Source organism: Peromyscus californicus, unplaced genomic scaffold, assembly GCF_007827085.1.
Source record: "Peromyscus californicus insignis strain IS unplaced genomic scaffold, ASM782708v3 Scaffold_15__1_contigs__length_86483966, whole genome shotgun sequence".
Lineage (NCBI taxonomy): Eukaryota > Metazoa > Chordata > Mammalia > Rodentia > Cricetidae > Peromyscus > Peromyscus californicus.
Window position 1 is genome coordinate 23,561,701 of NW_026294447.1, and position 18,597 is coordinate 23,580,297.

Sequence of the window (18,597 nt, forward strand, 5' to 3'; positions counted from 1 at the left end):
ATTAAATGTTTTCCTTGGTAAGAGTTGCTGTGGTCACGGTGTCACACAGATGGAAACCCTGACTAAGACATTTTCCTCTCTGCATTCTGCGGCCACAGCTCAGCCAGCTTTAGAGCGCAGTGGCAAGAAGGGATTGAAGGACTCTGACCCTTGAGCCTCCACAAGCTTCTGTGACAGACCGAGTCTTCAGCAAAGTGTGCAACACTCGTAAGACAAGGAGCATATTTTTCGCGGAGCAGGCCGTCTGTCTCAGGAGGCAGGCCACTGGGACATGCTTCTGTCCTTGCTATCAAACAGTGAAAGTGCCCGCTGTGATCTGCTTGGTCGAAGCTTGTTCTCTGTGTGGCCATGCCGAGGTGGTAGGAGTGCCTGAGGTCAGTGAGCTCTGCTCTGAAACACGTGCTGATCTGCTGGAGGGTGAGTAGCCATGGCTCCTGAGTCACTCACTGGCTCTCACCCTCACTCCCACCACAATGGTTTTCATCATTAGGCAGAACCCATAGAGCCATCTGATCTTGGACTGGGAGCTACATCAACCTCCTTGCTTTATAAAGTTACCCTGCTTCAGGCATTTTATTATAAGAATGAAAAATGGGCTAAGACAGTACCTCTGTGGGATCTAGGTGGGTAAGATAGGCTGACATACTAAATCTTGATCTGAACCCTGAATGACTAATAACTCTAGAGACTGTGGGCAAACAGAGGAATCTACCTCTACACCCCCAGCAGAATTGAGGCTGCAACCCAGGGCCTTCTGCATACTCTGAGGTATATTCTCTCACCCAGAAATTTCTTTTTTTTTTTGAGAGCTGAGGACCGAACCCAGGGCCTTGTGCTTGCTAGGCAAGCACTCTACCACTAACCTAAATCCCCAAACCCGAGAATTCTTACATATCTGTTCCGCCATGGTCTAGCTCTAGGAAAGGAGTAGCTCCGATCGCTTAATCCGCCCACAGCCCCCACTGAAACAACCGAACAGCCTAAACCATGCCATTGAGTCCATCACACCATAAGCTACACAGATTTTTATCAGTAGTAAGTCATTTGGTAAGAGTGTTCCACCTTACGAAGCTACCCCATGCCCCAATGCCCCTTACAGTGCTATAGTGATCACATGCATGGTGGATGACAGAGCTGAGTGAGAAAACTGGTCCATTGAGAGCTAAATGAAGTCAGAGGCCCCAAAGTTCAAGTCTCTGGGCAGCAGCATTCCCATGCACACACCCCTCCAGGGAATGCTGCCAGGCAGGCCCTGTCCTCCTTTCCCAACTCCTTACGGCAGTCTTGTTGGAAGAGCTTTGGTTGGACCCATATTTGGTTATATTTGAGGAAGGGGCACGCTGGGCCAAAGGCTTAAAAGGAGAAAAAGAACGTGCGTATATTAAGTGCTGAGATAAGTTTATTTCCCACATACTATCTGGGAGAGCAATAGACAGACATCATGTAATGCCAAACCCAAAACCGAACCTGCTCCCTTCATTTGGGGGAACAGCGGGCTGCTTTGATTAAATCTCTATTCAAAGACTGAAGGGTAAGTTGTCATACTGTGGAAGTCTTAGTGGCTACAGGGCATTGTTGCTGCCAGATGGCCTTGCTAATCATCAGAAGTCACAGATGTGTTGACTTTTTTTTTCTTTAAGCGGGTGTCCTTCATCAAGATAACATAAATTTACTGACAGAAGGAAATTCGCAGACACTGTGCAGGGGAAGCAGGAGGTAAGAGTGAATGGCCCTGCTAAAAACAGCACCCCACACCCAGAAGAAAGTGTCCCCACCCTGGAAGTCATGCCACCTTCCCAGGTCATGCTCAACACAGCCAGTTAGGAAAACCCTGGCATGAGGTTGTCAGCCAACACTGGAGAAAGCCACACAGGGCCGAGAAGTGAGTGGGCCTAAGAAAGTAAGAAGCCAGGAGGAAAGGCCGTGGGGCTTGGCTAAAATTAGAACTTATCAGATGGATTTAAGTACTGAGAATGTTATCTCTCACCACAGGAGGGGGAGGGGGCCTGTCAAGAGGCACACAGGCCACAGGATGAATAAGCAGAAAAAATAGGAGGAAATGACCATGCAAACACTCGGGGCGAGCGTGCTGGAGGGCCGCTGGAGTGCTGGCCGCTGGAGTGCTGGCCGCTGGAGTGCTGGCCGCTGGAGTGCTGGCCGCTGGAGTGCTGGCCGCTGGAGTGCTGGCCGCTGGAGTGCTGGCTGCTGGAGTGCTGGCCGCTGGAGTGCTGGCTGAGACAGCACACTCAGAAGCCCGGAATCAGAGAATTCGCTGAGGCAGAACTCCCCCATAAGCGATATACTGGCAGACACTGGGGCGGGGGGGAGGGGGGGAGGGAAACAATTTGTCCCCCGCCTTTTCAGAATTGTGGCATGCCCTCTGTTTGCAAAAAGAAAAGTCTTCGGAGACGGTTTCTTGGGAAATTCCTACGTCCAGCATTTTATGGCACACAGCCAGTAAAATTTCCAGAATCCAGATAGTTGGTGAATCCTCAGGTCCTTCCCCCAAGCCCCTGCTCCTGTCTTGGCCACCCCCAGCTCGGAAGACAAGAGGTTTCCAAGCCACCAGGCGGCTACTCCAACGCGCTGAAATACCAGCACACCAAGTCCAGATGCTCACCTCTTAAGTCCTGTCTCTCAGAAGTCCTCAAGAGACAAAAGGGCCTTCTACTCCTTAGTCCCAAGTCACCTTTTGATGTCTACACACACATCAGTCACAAGGTTCCCCTCAAGAAACAGACACAAAACTGAGACATCCTGACACATGGAGTGTCTTAATCAACTCAGTATTTATCCACTCCTAAAGCAATCTCTCTCAACCGCTTTTATGTGTTGATAAAATGTTACCAATAAAATCCAGCAGCATTTCCTAAATATCTGAGATGTCTTTTTAAGAAGAGCCACAAAAACTAACTCTATAAATTTCCCATAAAGAGCCAGGTGTAGTGGCACACACCTTTAATCACCGCATTTGGGAGGCAGAGGCAGGGTTATCTCTGTGAGTTCTAGTCTAGCCTGGTCTACAAAGTGAGTTCTGGGACAGTCAGAGCTACATAGAGAGACCCTGTCTAAAAGAAAGAAAGAGAGAGAGATAATGAGATTTCCCAAAAGAGTTGGCACTCAGGAATGTAAGAAGCAGCTCTTTCCAGAAAGTCTGTCTTAAGTGGGAAATTACCAAGGATCAAAGTCCCCCCAAATAATTTTTATTTTAGTCTTATTTCAATAGTCTTTCATACTATTTAAGTGGACTGAAGGCCATGGGTCACAAGGCAGGAATCTAAGTGTGTCAAGAAGAAAAGGTAATGCTTCCTTTCATCCCTGGAAAACGTATCTGACATAGGAACATAAGAGAGGCCCCAGGCACACTGAGCAGATGCTCCAAACTGCACCCTAGTGTTCTCCACTCCAAATGACCAGTGTTGCTTAACTCTATCTTACAGGTGAGGATGGACCCCAAACAGCTCATGCCCAAGAGGCCAGTGTTGGCTAGAAACCCAAAGCCCCACCCCACCCCCCATTGTCTTATGAGGCAGGCAAAGGAGATCTTATTTAAGAAGCAAGAAGAATTCAAGAATGAAGCTTCTGTGTGCGTGCTTTTTACTGAATAAGCACTCCTTTAGGAGGCTTGGCCGGGAACACTCGTGAATAACCCATTATGGGGAGAGAAAAAAAAGAAAAGGCGTTGAGCATTTAAAGCCCGCCTCCCCCAGCTCCATTCCCTCCTGCTTTGTTTGCCATCTGTCCTGCAGGAAGGAAAAGAAACGCCAAGGACTTGGAGGTCTGGGGTCCAATCCTGCTGCGCGGCTCCATCACGGTGACCTTGGCAAAGCCACCTAACTGTTCTGAGTAGTTTCCTCAGCTGGGAAAGAGGAAGAGCTGCCTCACTGTGGTTGCAAAGAACACCAGTGTGTGCACGTAGCGCAGGCCCCGCATGCACAGGTGTCCTCTGAGGACTCCAGCTTGCCCATTGTTGTAGGCTTCCGTCCACGACTCTCTACCTCTGTCTTTGGCGTTACAAATGTAAAGGCGATGACCTTCGTGGTAAAGGGTGCCTTTCAGAGGACCCACCCACGGATGCAGTGAGAAGCAACGCATTAAAAGTCGTGCTTGGATGGGACAAGACTAGCCTGGCTCTTGAATGCAGACCAGTGCATTATTACTCAACTGAGTTCAAGGGTAGACAGCTTCAGCTTGAAGGGAACTCTCGGTTTCCGCTCCGTCTGTTAGGTCTCTAACCACGCCACTGGCCAGTGTTGTTTCCACGCCACTCAAAAACTTCAGGGCAGAAGTCAAATGCATTTTTGTTCTTTTTATTTGAAATAGCTTTGTTGAGTATAATAACCCTTGCACTTGACCAAGCCTAGATGTACCTGCATGCCAACTCCTGTCTTACACAAAGCATTGACCTGGCGTGGCATTTCCCATCACTGCTTTCTAAGCAACACAGGAAACTTCAAGACTGAATGGCTGAATCCGGGTGGAAAAAAAAAAGAAGAAAAGAAAGAAAGAAAAAAAATCCTGAGTTACTTACAGAAATGAAACAAAATCATGTCTGAATTGATAATTCATGATTTAGACAGCCCACAATTTAATTGATATTAACTACTCTACTAAAGAGTTTTAAAATGTACTTAGGTAAGGCGTTTTATTTCCATGAAATTGGATCTTTGCTCCAAAATTTAATCTCCTCCTGCGGACTCCGCTCTCTCTAGATGATGTAACGGTGAGGTAGGCTCTTAACATTTCATTGCCAGGAATATAAATGAAATTGATCAGATTATTTGCCAAATAATGTTCCCTCAGCAGGACCAAGTCCTCCCCTAAGTGGGCTGTGAAAGCAAGGGACCAGAGAGCAGACACTGAGAATCGCATTTTCCAGTGTGATCTTGCAGGCCTCGGATCAGCCAGGAAAAAATTAGTGTGCATGAAAAGAGATTTGTTGTACGGTTCATTAGTTTAGGGGACCTTTGTCTGGAAAGAACACACAAAGGCCAAAGAGTCATGTCCCTTGCAGGTTCAAAATAATGCTAAAATGAAAACGACAAAATCCAGAGATGAGAGAGTCATAAACAGTTGTTTAGCCCTCCCTCCCAGGGCTGCTGGGAGAATTAGGCGAGGTGTATACACTTGAAACTGCACCGGGCAGGCCATAAGTGTGTGGATGCTGTTATACAGACAACAGGCCCAGGGCCAGAGCACAGGCCTACTTCCCCCTTGAGCCACAGGCTGTTTCTCTGCTCCAGCAGGGCCTGGAGACTGAGTGAAATCCAAACCTGACTCCTACCAGGGCTGTCTTGCAGAACCCACAAACAGTTGGGTCCTCCCAGGGAAGGGCTGACCTTCTGCACCAGCCTCGGCAGCTTCCTGGGAGCTGCGCTGAGAAGCCCAGATGCTCTGGCCGTGCCTTCCAACAGTCCCCACCTAGAGGAGCTGAACTAGAATGGACTCCAGGTGCCAGCTGATGGGAGTCACCTTCTGAGACCCAGTTCTGAGAAAATTTCCAACAGCATCTTCTGTAGGCGTGACCCCCTGGCCCCTGAGGAAGTGGGAGGCAGGCCCAGGCTCCAACTTCTTCCAGAAACATCAGGGTTACATTGGTGCCTCAGCCCAGGACACTGCAGTGAAGTTTGAGGCATGGCCTCCACGTAGGGCCTACAAGAAAGTCCTCTCCAAGCAGGCATCCTGGGACACCACTGAGTGACTCTGAGTTACAACAGCACCCAAGCTCCCAAGGTTCGGGACCCCGGGGTAGTGGCCATCACCTGTCTCTTCTGTTCCAGAGAAGACGAACCCTTGACTGCTCTAGAACTGACATTAGGTGAAGGACTTGTAACCAGGCTGCCATTCCTCCATCTGTCTTATCGCCTGGTACCTACGTGTGGCCATCCGACCTGCAAGGTCCTTGTCTTCCCTGGGCATGAGCGGCCTTATATTTTTCTTTACAATTTTTTTAATTACACAAGAGATGTGTGTTCTCTTGAAACATCCAAATAGGGACTGGGAGATGATCCGGGGGTAAGGTGTTTGCTGCAAGCCATGGCCACCGGAGTTTAATCCCCAGACCCCTGACTCCTCTCTCCAGAGGGGCCTCCAAGACAACCCTGCCTCAGGCTCCCAGGTTGGTTTGCTTTCACCTGGGTCCGGGGCTTGGAAAACCGGTCATTCTGCCGGCACAGCCGCCACTTGGAGGGCTGAGCCGTCTCAGCCCCTCTTTACCCCCTTTATAGTTGTTAGGGTTACAAGGTGTGTACTGATAGTCATTTACCTTCGTATGTGTGAAAATTTAATTTTCTAATTCAGAACTGGTCAAAGCACGGGGAATAAGTGTCTAAGGAGTGCTCAGCTACAAATGAGGCATCTGTATCCCACTTGCCCACTAGGCCCAGAGACCAGTCTTTAAGGGGGGGGGGGTGACTGAACAGCGCATTCTTAGTTTTCTTTCTTCGGAGAGTGCCTTATGCACCTCCTTTGTATGTGTGTGATGTGGGCGCTGGTGAGGGGGAGCAGAGGACGCCCTTAGGTCCCTGACTTGCCCCTTGATCACGGTAGAATGTCTTTATCAAACAGCCTACCTGGTCAGCACGCTTCTAAGGGTCTACCCTCTCCACCTCCCGTGTCTCTATAGAGACCCTGAGACTATACATGCATTCCACTGTATCTGGCTTTACAGGGGTCCCGGGGATTTGAACTTGGGTCTTCAAACTTGCACAGCAAGTGCTTTACCCATTGAGCCATCTCTCCAGTCCTCTACTTTCGTTTTTATTAGATTTATTTATTCTCTGTGGGCACACTTGTCATCGCATTGGTGTGTGGAGGACAGAGGACAACTCTCTCTCTCTCTGAGCCAGGAGGATCTCTGGGTTCAAGGTCAGCCTGGTCTACAGAGTGAGTTCCAGGACAGACATCAAAACTACACAGAGAAACCCTGTCAAAAAAAAAAAAAAAAAAGAAAGAAAAAAAGAAAAAAGAGGAGAAGAAGATCTGTCTCTCCTTCTACCATGGAGGATCTGAGGATCAAATCCAGAACATCAGGTTTGACAGTCAGCTCCTTAATCCACTAAGCCACCTCACTGCACACCCCTCCATCTCTGCAGGATCATTTTCTCAGATTTTGGACTCATGGATAGATCCTTCTTCCTCTCCTTCCTTCTCCTCCTTCTCCTCCTTCCCCTCCCCCGACTCCTCATCCTCCATTATCACTTGAAAGATGTGCCACTAATTTCTGGTCTTGACTTCAGATCTGAGGCCACTTCCTGTCTTCTGAACAGGTACTGTTTTCGTCTCAGCAATTTTAAGATACTTTTTTTCTCTTTACTTTTTTGGAAGTTTAATTACTATGTGTTTTACTATTAATTTGCTTTGGTTTAACCTTTAGCTACAGTTACCTTTAGGATTTTGAGAGTTTTTTTGTTTTGTTTTGTTTTGTTTTGTTTGTCTCTGGCTAGATTGGGGAGATTGACAGGTACTATTTGAGGACTTTGGGGACCCCCGCTCTCTTTCCCGTTAACTTCTGGAACACAGATGATAGGAATCTTAGCTACTTGGGTGTTCAGGTGAGTATTTCTCACAGGTTACTAAGGCTCTGGGTGTTCTGTTTGTTTTCAGTTTATTTACCTCTGGTTTTCAGGTTGATGAACCCCGATGTCTTTACATTCTCAGGTTCTGTAGTCTGCGCTGTAGTTCTGAGTCTGTCCAATGAGGGTGTTTTTGTTTTTGTTTTTTTTTTTTGTTATTTTGCTTTTGGTTTTGGTTTTTCCTTAAGATTTTTTTTTTAATTTTATGTGTATGAGTGTTTTGCTGGCATGTATGTATGTGCAATGTATGCATGCTTGAGGAAATTTGTGCATTACCTGAGGAAACCAGAAGGTACCAAATGCTATGGGACTGAAATTATGGACAGTTGTAAGCTATCCTGTGGGTGCTGGAAACTGAGCCTGAGTTCTCTGCAAGAGCAATAAGGACTGTTAACCACTGAGCATCTCCTCGGCCCCTGTCCACTGAGCTTTTTAATCTTACTTGCATTTTTCTGTTCTACAATTTCCATATTTTACAGCATCTGTTTCTTTGCTGGGATTATTTTTCATTGTTTCAAGGGAATCTGTTGAAGGATTCTTGTTGTAAACATTTTAACCCTTGTGAAATAATGTCAATAGGATTCATTTCAGTACTTACACCAGGCATGTGTACATACAGTGTGTACATGTGTACATACAGTATACATTTCAGTACATACACCAGAAGATGCCGGTAAGCCACGAGCCATGTGACAAGGTATAGATTTATAGAAAAGGATTAATTTAAGCTGTAAAAACAGTTAGCAAGAAGCCTGCCACGGCCATACAGTTTGTAAGCAATTTAAGTCTCTGTGTTTACTTGGTCGGGTCTGAGCGGCTGTGGGACTAGCAGGTGAGAGAGATTTGCCCTGACTGTAGGCCAGACAGGAAAACTCAAGCTACATTTTTTTGTTTTGTTTTTTTCTCTCATCAAATGTGTGATTTCCTGATATGACTGACTAGTGGATTTTATTGCATCCTAGCCATTTTAGTTACTCTGCTTGGGGATGCTTGGTGGGACTTAAGTCACTTTCTGTGTTTGTTCTGTGTCCTACCTTATGTTCACATACCTGACCAAATTGTGCTTATCCACTCAGTCCCATGATAACCTGTAGAATCATCCTCAATAGACATACCTCAAACAGTGCTTTTCAACTTCTCTACATCCCTAATCCAGTCAACAACTAAAATGAACTAACTCAGCCGGGCGGGGTGGGGTTGGGGATCGCAGCTCAGGGTGCAGTACCAAGGACTGATGCGCTGGTCAGGATAATGAAGGAACTCCCGAAACAGAACCATGCCCTGTGCAGGGAGAGCCATGAGCTCATGGACCGGATGGAACACCTGTTGTGCAAGGCTAGCAAGCTCTCCTGGCTCACGTACCAGGCTGTCTGGTGACTCCCCCAAAGCTTTTGACTGCGACCCCATGTTGCTTCCAAATCTCCTGATCCAAGACGCCTCTTACATGACTGACTTGGAAACCAGGTTCTCCAAGGAGAGCCCTAAGATGATGTTTGCAATTACCCTCCTCTCTGGACCAGCAGAGCAGTGGGTGGTCCCCTACTTAGAGAGTGAGGGCTCCATGCTGGCTCAGTACCTGTGTAAGGAAAGCCTTTGGCCTGAATGAGTAGAAAACCTTCAGGCCGGGACCAGGACGAGGCACCAGGACAGCCTTTTCCCAGACAGCTCTCTACCTGAGGCCACTCACTGGGCTCCAGCCCTTGCTGGGAAGCTTGGCTACTGCCAGCTCCAGTGACTTGACGCCTAACCACAGCAGCACAGTCATCCCCCGGCGCCTGTCTCTGAAGACCTCTTAGATTCAAGGGCTCAGGCTCAGAGGCACTTTCTAGAGTTCATGTCCGTCTGTCCACCAGTTTTTTTGACATTTGGGCTCTCTAAAATTCCTGAATTTTACACATTTCGTCTCCCATTCTCCTCAGAAGTTGTGCCTTTTGCATTAATAGGTCTAGGCATTGGACAGTACGTGAAAAAAATATCCAAAATAAAGCCCTATACCATTGTCCATTTGTTTTAAACAAAGTGCCGACCTAACTCCAGAAAGGCTAATTTCCTCCCCCAACCTCTCCCCCACCTTCTGTCTTCATTGCTTTTATTTTCACCAATAAATGATGCTAAGACAAATGTACACACATAATAAAAATCAGTTAACTTATTCAATGCTTTTTAAACACGAATGCATAGTTAATTATATACCTGAATGTAAGAGCCTTAAACTTTTTCAAAAAATGGCTGGGGCTGCATGTCAGTGGTAGAGCATGGTACTGTCAGGCATGGGGTCTTAAGTTCAATTGTTGGTAGCTGTAAGATGAAATTCTCAAAGAAAATGCACAAAAAAATCTTTATGAAACTCTTAAATGTGAAATAAAAAAACATGAAAAACTTGATAAATTTGACTTGAGAAGGAGAAGGAGGAAGATTTTAATTATTCACTTTTGTGTGCATTGGTGTTTTGCCTGTATGTGTGTCTGTGTGAGGGTGTTGGATCCCTCGGAACTGGAGCTACAGACAGGTGTGAGCGGCCATGTGGTTGCTGGGAATTAAACCCGGGTCCTTCAGGAGAGCAGTCAGAGCTCTTAACTGCTGAGCCATCTCTCCAGCCTAGAGATTATCATTTTAGATAAACTAGCTGGCAGAGGGCCTGACATTCTCCCATCTCTCCTACTGTGACTAGCTTTTATAAGTGGGTATACTGCATATGAACGCACATACTCACGCTCTCACACTTTATGCCCTGATGCGTCTCTCCAGCCTGTACCTTTGTGAGATCCCCTACCCTGTGGTGAACATTGGCTTGTAGCACGCTGTTGTACAGACTGACTTCCCCAAGTCAGTTCCGTGTTTGGTAGGCATCTGATGTTGCTGGAGGTGTTATGAGAAGCAGTGCTTAGCAGTTTTGGATTTAGCTCTCTGCCACTGTCTTTTACGTTTGACTTCATAGAAGTCCATGGATACAATTGCTGAATCAAAAGGGAGTGTGTGCGTGCGTGCGTGCGTTCGTGTGTTTGTTCGTGCGTGCGTGTGTGTAGCAGTTAGCAACCCTTACACAGTGGATAAGAGATTTCATCCTCACCAACATAGGTTGAGGAAATACGGCCCCTCTTGATCTCAGGTCCCTGTCCTGTCTCTTCTAGGCTGTATAGACTGGCATGTTCTCAGCCACCTGGAAATGGGCTCAGGAGCTTCTTGGTTGTGAGCCTAGCCTTTAACGGCTGAGCCATCTTCCAGCCCTCAGGAACTTCTTGATGCTTAATTTCACTGTCCTGCCCTTGAGGTTCCATCCAATGCAACTGTGATGAAAGGTCACATGTCCAGGAGAACAGAAACTTGATTCTTGTGGGACTTCACCCAGCCTTTTACAGAGGAGTAAACATTGCTGGGTGTGGCCATGCTGGCCAGTCAAACTGTAGAAAGAACGATATTAGAACTGTGGAGCTGCCTGATTATTGACAGGTTGGCCTTGAGCTAACAGACATCCACCTGCCTCTGCCTTCTGGGTGCTGGGATTAAAGGCGGGTGTCACCACATCCAGCTACAGATAGTGATTAAGCACCCCCAAAGTTCAATAGTTTCCATGAGAAAACAGTAGCCGCATTCTTCCCATGATCCCCTGGCTGCAAGTCATGGAAGAGAGTTGAAACTGCTCCAGCTCACCAACCAATGCTACCTGCTGTTCTACAGGCCCTGTTCTATGGACCACCACCATCTTCGCATGCTGGTTTGAGCTTCATGACCTTAAACTGAGCATGCTCAAGAATGTGATGGCCTCCTCCACTGAGCATGCTTAGGGCTGTCTGTAGTATATCCTTTCACTGAGCATGCTCAAGAATGGACCTCCTCATCCATGGATACACTGAAGCTCTGTGAATAAAACCCCCATGCTTTCTATATTCAAGGAGGACGTTGCCTTCAGAATGAAGACCATGCTCTCCTAACCTGCTGCAAGTATTACATAGTCTCCACTCTTTATGTCCCATCTCTGTTTATTTTGACTTTGTACTCTCCAACATGACAACCCTTGATGTTTACCTCCAGTGTCTTCTAAACACATGAGCAATACATTCTGATCATTAACAACTCATTTCAGATGGGAGACCTGACCTGGCTATGACTCCTCTCGGGAGAGAAAGCCCTTCAGGCTGAATGAAGGAGAGACCATCCACTTAGATGAGGAGAGAGGAAGAGCATTCTAGTTAAGTGGATAATCAGGTACAAATTTCCTATTCCCTATGTCCAAGGCCTACAGCTCTGCAGAGAACACCACCTTCCTTTTGGCTGCAGTTCCGGGACTAACGAGACAGTGTTATAATACCCGTCTCCTTCCCCTGTGATGTGCCCAGGTAGAGAGCAGCAGGGCCTACTCAGTGGACTTTGTTTGCAGGGATGAGTTAGCTGCTCTGCAGCTCTGGGCACACACTGCCTAAACAGCTCCTCACCAACATGACTGGTCCTGCATACTCTGCCCTCCATCTCCCTTCTTCTCTCAGGAGAAGCCTCCTCCACTCAGAACACATGGCTCCACAGAATCAAGGAAAGAAAAGATGGCTCCTGAGAGTTCTGGACTTGACCTCTGAACTCTAAGTTCCCAGCCTCTGGCCACAAAGGACGTCAAGCCTGGAAACAAAAGTCTGACTATGAAGCGTTAAGATTCCTCGACCAAACTTTCTGTGCCCAACAACAGCTACTTAGCATCTCTTAGAAAATCCACAAAGTATCCTCTGCGGTCAATGTCTGTGGGCTGCATGAAAATGTGCTGTGGATGATTGATTGATAAATAAAGTGATGATTGGCCAGTAGCCAGGCAGGAAGTATAGACAGGACAAGGAGAGAGGAGAATGGGAAGTGGAAGGCAGAGGCAAAAGGAGACACTGCCAGCCGCCACCATGAGGAGCAGGATGTAAAGTACCAGTAAGTCACAAGCCACGTGGCAAGGTATAGATTAATAGAAATGGGTTAATTTAAGATATAAGAACTAGATAGCAAGAAGCCTGAGCCATTAGGCCAAACAGTTTAAGTAATATAAGCATCTATGTGTTTATTTGAGTCTGAGTGGCTGCAGGCCCAGGGATTGGAGATAACTCCAGCTACAAAAATGTGTTAAAAGCCTATAGCTCCTAGCAACAGAATCTTCTCCCCACTGAAAAGGTAAGGGACAGTTTAGGCAAGCAATGGGTGAGCAGGCTGGCTTCGTCAGCTTGACACCCACTTCTCTTGGGTAAGAGTCCAAAGGAATAGGCAGTGTCTCCTGAACAGCATGGATGTGGCCCTCTCTCTGTGTTGGGGGTCTTTACTCTTTTGGGGGGCCTGCTACCCAGCTCCCAAGTAAATCACACACAAAGGCTTATTCTTAATTATGAATGCCCGGCCTTAGCTTGGCTTGTTTCTTGCCAGCTTTTCTTAACTTATCCCATCTAGCGTTTGCCTTTGGGCTTTTACTTTTTCTATTCCTGTATACCTTTCATATTTCTTACTCTGTGGCTTTGCTGTGTAGCTGGGTGGCTGGGCCCTGTTGTTCTCCTCTTTCTCTGGCTGCTTGTTTTTCTTCTTTCTCCCAGAGTCCTCCTATATATCCTCTCTGCCTGCCAGCCTCACCCCTTTCTCCTGCCTCGCTATTGGCTGTTCAATTCTTCATTAGACCATCAGGTGTTTTAGACAGGCACAGTAACACAGCTTCACAGAGTTAAACAAATGCAACATAAACAAAAGTAACACACCTTAAAATAATATTCCCCAACATCCCCCCACAGGAAAGCCAGCAGCCTCTGGGTTAGACCTCTGTCTATGCCTCCCGAAGACTCAGGGTCTCTCAGACCGCCACAACCAGTTAGATCTACTGATTTGCTCGGCTTCTCCCTACTGACTCCCTCCCTGACAATTCAAACCCCTTCCCCGGACATGCTGGCTTTACAAAACAAAGGACTGGCTCAGTGGTCACCTGCTTGCCCACACTTGCTCTGGCTCTACAAGCCAGTGGCTTGGTGTCTCTGGCCCTGTTTCCCATGTGGTACCACGCACCTGGTGGTCACCGTTTGGGAGCATGATGTGGTGCGGCGGCGGGCCTGTGACAGCAGGGACTTGATGTTATGCTGGTAGAAGATGATTTGGCCACTCCCATTATTTGGTCACTAAGACCTGGTGCTCCACAACGGTCTGGGGACAGAATGTCGGGGTGCAGACCTGCTATCCATTAAAACAGAGACCAGGAGCCCTCCCGAGTCACACCTCTGTGGTCTCTCAAGCACCCTTTGACCTTCAGCAGTGACACCTGGGGGTTTGGAAGGCTCGTTCCAGCTGCCTTATGTGCCTCTTCTTTCAACTCAGACCGTTGTGAGGCATCAGAGACTTTCTTCTACCCACAAGCCATGCTTAGTGGATTCAATGTCACCCTCAGCAGTGCAGCCAGAGATCAGCCCTGTCTATTCAGCACAAGGTGTAAGGGCGGCTCCTTCCAGGGAGCTGCTCTCAACCTGGAAGGGTGCCCAGGAGAACACTATGGACACCTCCCTTAGCAGGGCCCATCAAAGACCCTACTGCTGAGAGCTGCATTCCCTCCTCCCCCCCCCCCCCCCCCGTGGCCATCATGGCTTCCTGCTATTCTTGGCCCTGATGTGGGTACCACATACAGAGGAGCAGCGGCGTTGTTGGCTGTGTGTTGGCTCACGCCCTGGGAGATGGCTTGAGGCACAGCTCCCTTGTGCACCTGGCACAAGTCAGCGCCTATGGGGAACAGGCCCTCTTCTCCTCATGACTGGCTGTGCCCTGCAGCCTCCCACTCTGCTCTTGGGGGAAGTTTGCCCTGTTTCCAGTTGGTGTCCCGACAGGCAACAGGTGTTCTGGCCCACAGCTGCCTGGAGTTCTGGCCTGGCTCCCTCTTGTGGTTCAACCACCACAAAGCTGGTTTTCAACCCTTGACTGGTGTCTATGTTCCTCTCAGTGGTTCTGTCACAGCAAGGGGTGGACCAAGAGGAGCAGGGAAGAACCCAAAGTGGTTTCTCTCACCATCTGTCCCCAAGGACGGCATTAGTTACTTTTCTCATGGCGGTGCTCAGTTCCGACAAGAAGCCGCGGGAGGGAGGATTTGCTTTGGCTTGGGCTTTCAGACGATGGGCAGAGTATGGTAGGTGGAGGAACTCCTGGCTCAGGGGATGGGTCTGAAGCAGCTGGCTACATGGTTTGGGCAGGCCCCCATTCCCTCTGACTGACCCGCATTCAAACCCATGAGGTGGTATGGAGCCTTTCACATTCAAACCTAAGGACATTTTGACTTTAATAAGAGCAGTAGGAACAATGAAGACAGGCACGAGAAGCTTCAGGCTTCCCTCGGTTGGAGACACGGGCACTGACTAGTTGGAGAGTGAATGCATTGGCGGCTTCGAGGGACCTTTAAACTGGACCCTAAAATTCTCTAATAACTTTGATTACTACAGACCTCATCATCTGTCCACATAATGTTTTTTTTCTTAAACTCCTACTTGTGGGCATCAAAAGGACGGTAGCTCCTCCCAAACACTGTGATGCTGTGACAAATTGTGCTATCCCTTTAGTCCCCAGGGCATTTTTTTTTTGTCTTATAAGTGACATGGTAGAAGGAGGAGATGCTTAACATGATGGGGAAACTTTTAAGCCAATGAGAAGACGGAGGGGAGGGAACAAATTAAAAGTGGATATGATCAAGGTGTATGCTGTAATGAAATGCCTTATACTGTACACTTAATATTAACTAGTGAAAGGGTTTGTTGTTGTTGTTGTTGCTTTGTGTTTCGAGACAGGGTTTCTCTGTGTAGCAGCCCTGGTCATTCTAGAACTCACTCTGTAGACCAGGCTGGCCTTGAACTCACAGAGATCTGCCTGCCTCTGCCTCCCCAGTGCTGGGATTAAAAGTGTGTGCTGTCATCATCCGGCTACAAACAGAAGTTTTAAGATAGGAAAAAAATTAAAATATGAAAGGAAATCAATAGTTAAGAACAGAAAAATGTGTAATTAAAAAAAAAACTAAACTGAAGTAAAAGCACAAATTAAACTTCAGGCCAAATTCTATAACTCAAAACATAAATCAAACCTCACAAACTCAAATCAGTGAATCGGGGAACACTCACCATGTTCATTCAGTTCAAAACAGAACAGCAGTGTCTTTCAGAAGATTAACAAAACCCACCTCTGTCAGAACTGGAGAAAGTCCAGCCGCTTGCCCACCACCCAACAGCTTCTCCTCAGTGTAAGGACCAGCTCCACCCCAGCCCGCGCCTGACATGGGTGGACAGCCCAGTCCTGACAATGGCCCCTTGTGAGGTCACACATGGTCACATGACAGCCATTAACCACAGCTGGTCACAACCCATAATGACTTTCTAGCTCTTTTCTTGTGGCTGTTCCCTAACCCGGGAGAAGAAGCAACTTAAAAAGGGTTGATTTGGGCCTGGGCTTTCAGAAGATGGAGAGGACCTGGCGGAGGGCTCAGCAGGGGTGTGAGGAACTGCTTTCACTGTATGGACAATTTCCTGGGCCTCCCAGGGACCAAACACCTCCAGGGTTCCCCAAACTCTGCTGCCTAAGCAGACCGTCTGAGTTAGGGTTCTATTGCTACGGTAAAACACCATGATCAAAAGCAACTTGGGGAGGAAAGGGTTGATTTCTATTGCACTTCCCTTACTGAAAGGAGTAAGGGCAGGAACTCAAGCAGGGCAGGAACCTGGAATAGGATCTGAAGCAGAGGCCGTGGAGGAGTGCTGCTGACTGGCTTGCTCAGCCTGCTTTCTTATATTACAGCACCCAGGACCACCAGCCTGGGGGGGGGGGAGGCTATCACCCACATAGGCTGGACCCTCCCCCATTAATCACTAACTAAGACATGCTTGCCAATAGCTTGATCTTATGGAGGCATTTTTTTAATTGAGGCTCCTTCTCTCAGATGACTCTAGCTTGACATCAAACTATCCAGCACAGGGAGCAAAGGTTCATGAGATAATGTAGGATATTTCATATTCACTCCATAACAAAGACCTTTCCCACTTTATAATAATGAGAGCAACCATAACAGTGATAATAAGTGTCTGGAGGCTTTGTGCTTCCGTGGATGATACACACGGGCACCTGCTGGGAAGGGGACCTATGCTTCAGTGCCCTTATGACTTAGACCCTAAAATCTTGTAACATTTGACTTTTACAGACTTCACCATGTGTACATTAGAGTATTCAAATCCCTTTGCTTTAAGCTGTGAATAAAGGAGGAGGGCCTCTCACTGATACTGTGGGTGCCTAACAAAATGCTGTTTCCAAGATATCCTGAGCATGTGATGAGCATGTATCAGCCCCAGAGGGAGACAAATGCATCACAACTTCCCTGAGACCCTCATCAGAAACCTGGATTCCTAAAGACAGTGTTGGTGTGCTCAAAAGGATCAAGAAAAACCTGTGAGTCCAGAGACCCACAGACACAAGAGACGTCCTTCCTGTGGCCACTGGAGATAGAGTCCATCTTCTTGTTCTCCAACAAGATGCCTTGTTTTGCGTCGTTTATAAACCTCAGAAATTGACTTCTTGTACTAAAGGAACTTGGCCAGTTAAGGCTAAGGTGCCAAGAGCTGCGGGGTGGAAGGCTGCCGTCTCTCTCTAACACGCACCCTGTTTCTCTGACATGTCCGAGGGAAGGACTGAACCCAGTCCCTAGAGCTCTTCTCTAAAGGCAACACCTTTCACCATGACTGTGAACCCCAAGGCCTTATCACCTAGACAGCCCTCCTCTTAGTACTGCTGCATTGGGGTTGAAGTTTCAACAGGGATCTCGAGAGACACATGCTCACACTGGATCGTACAAGCTAGAGCTGGCTCCCCCTAGTCTTTCGAGTTCGGCTGCACAGTAGGCAGGAAGTCAAAGAAGGTGAGGCGGTATCTGGTAAAGGAGAGGACATGGTAATGATCAGTTTATGTGCTCCTCAGGGCTGAGTACAGACAGGAGGGTCAGCAGTTCATAGTGTGGGATTAGATGGTGTGACCTTCCTTCAGAATACTGTCACTATCACTCTAAGGTGTTAGTAACCCTGAGAAGCTATTAGCGATTTTATAGAGCCTGAAATGCTTGATGCATAACCTATCTACCTTCCTCCACCACTGAATTTTTAAAAACTGTCTCTGCAGGTATTTCACAGCCACTAAACTGCAAAGCAAACACTGCTCCAGGTAGCAGGGCGTGGTGGGGTGGGGTGGGAGGCATCCCTGGGTACATGTGTATAGCGAGGGTGAAGTCCTGAGTGAAGGTGTATTGTTGATATGAACACGGCCACGTCAAGGACCCATTGCCTCAGACCCACAGGATGGCAAAGCCTGCCCTGGATGGGTGACGCTCCGGAGGATGCGAAAGCCCTCATGTCGACAGTATGCACAGCTTCTTCTCAGAGGACTGCAGCCCGAGACAGCGCCCCTTCTGAAGTCTCCTCCTGAGACCAGCTAACCCCTCCCGTGCTGTACATAATAAGGTTCCTCGGCTGTGTAGGTAGTACTGCTCTGTCAGCGTGAGCCCAGCCCACCTGATCCCAGTCTGTATGTCTGTCTGTCCCGTTTTCTCTTTCCGATCCCAGTCGGATCAAGTCCCAGCTGTGTGGCACTTGTGAACGACCTACTCACTGGCAGACAGGTGAGAAACGACACTGGGACCAACCAGAGTTCTCTAAAGCTGTCAGCCTAAGTTTATAGTAATGGCAGGGGCCGTGATGGTACCACTCGGGAAGAGTGCTTGCCAGGGCGGGACAAGGCCCTAGAGGAGCGGTTCTCAAGCTTCCTAACGCTGCGACCCCTTAACACAGTTCCTCATGTTGTGGTGACCCCCAAACCACACAATAATTTTCATTGTTCCTTCATAACTGTTACTTTGCTGCTGCTATGAATTGTAATGCAAATATCTGATATGCAACCCCTGTGAAATGGTAGTTTGACCCCCAAAGGGCTCATGACCCACAGGTTGTCCTAGATCCAAGAAAGAAAGAAATGCCAACAGTCTAAATGCTAGAAACACAGATATAAAATCCAATAA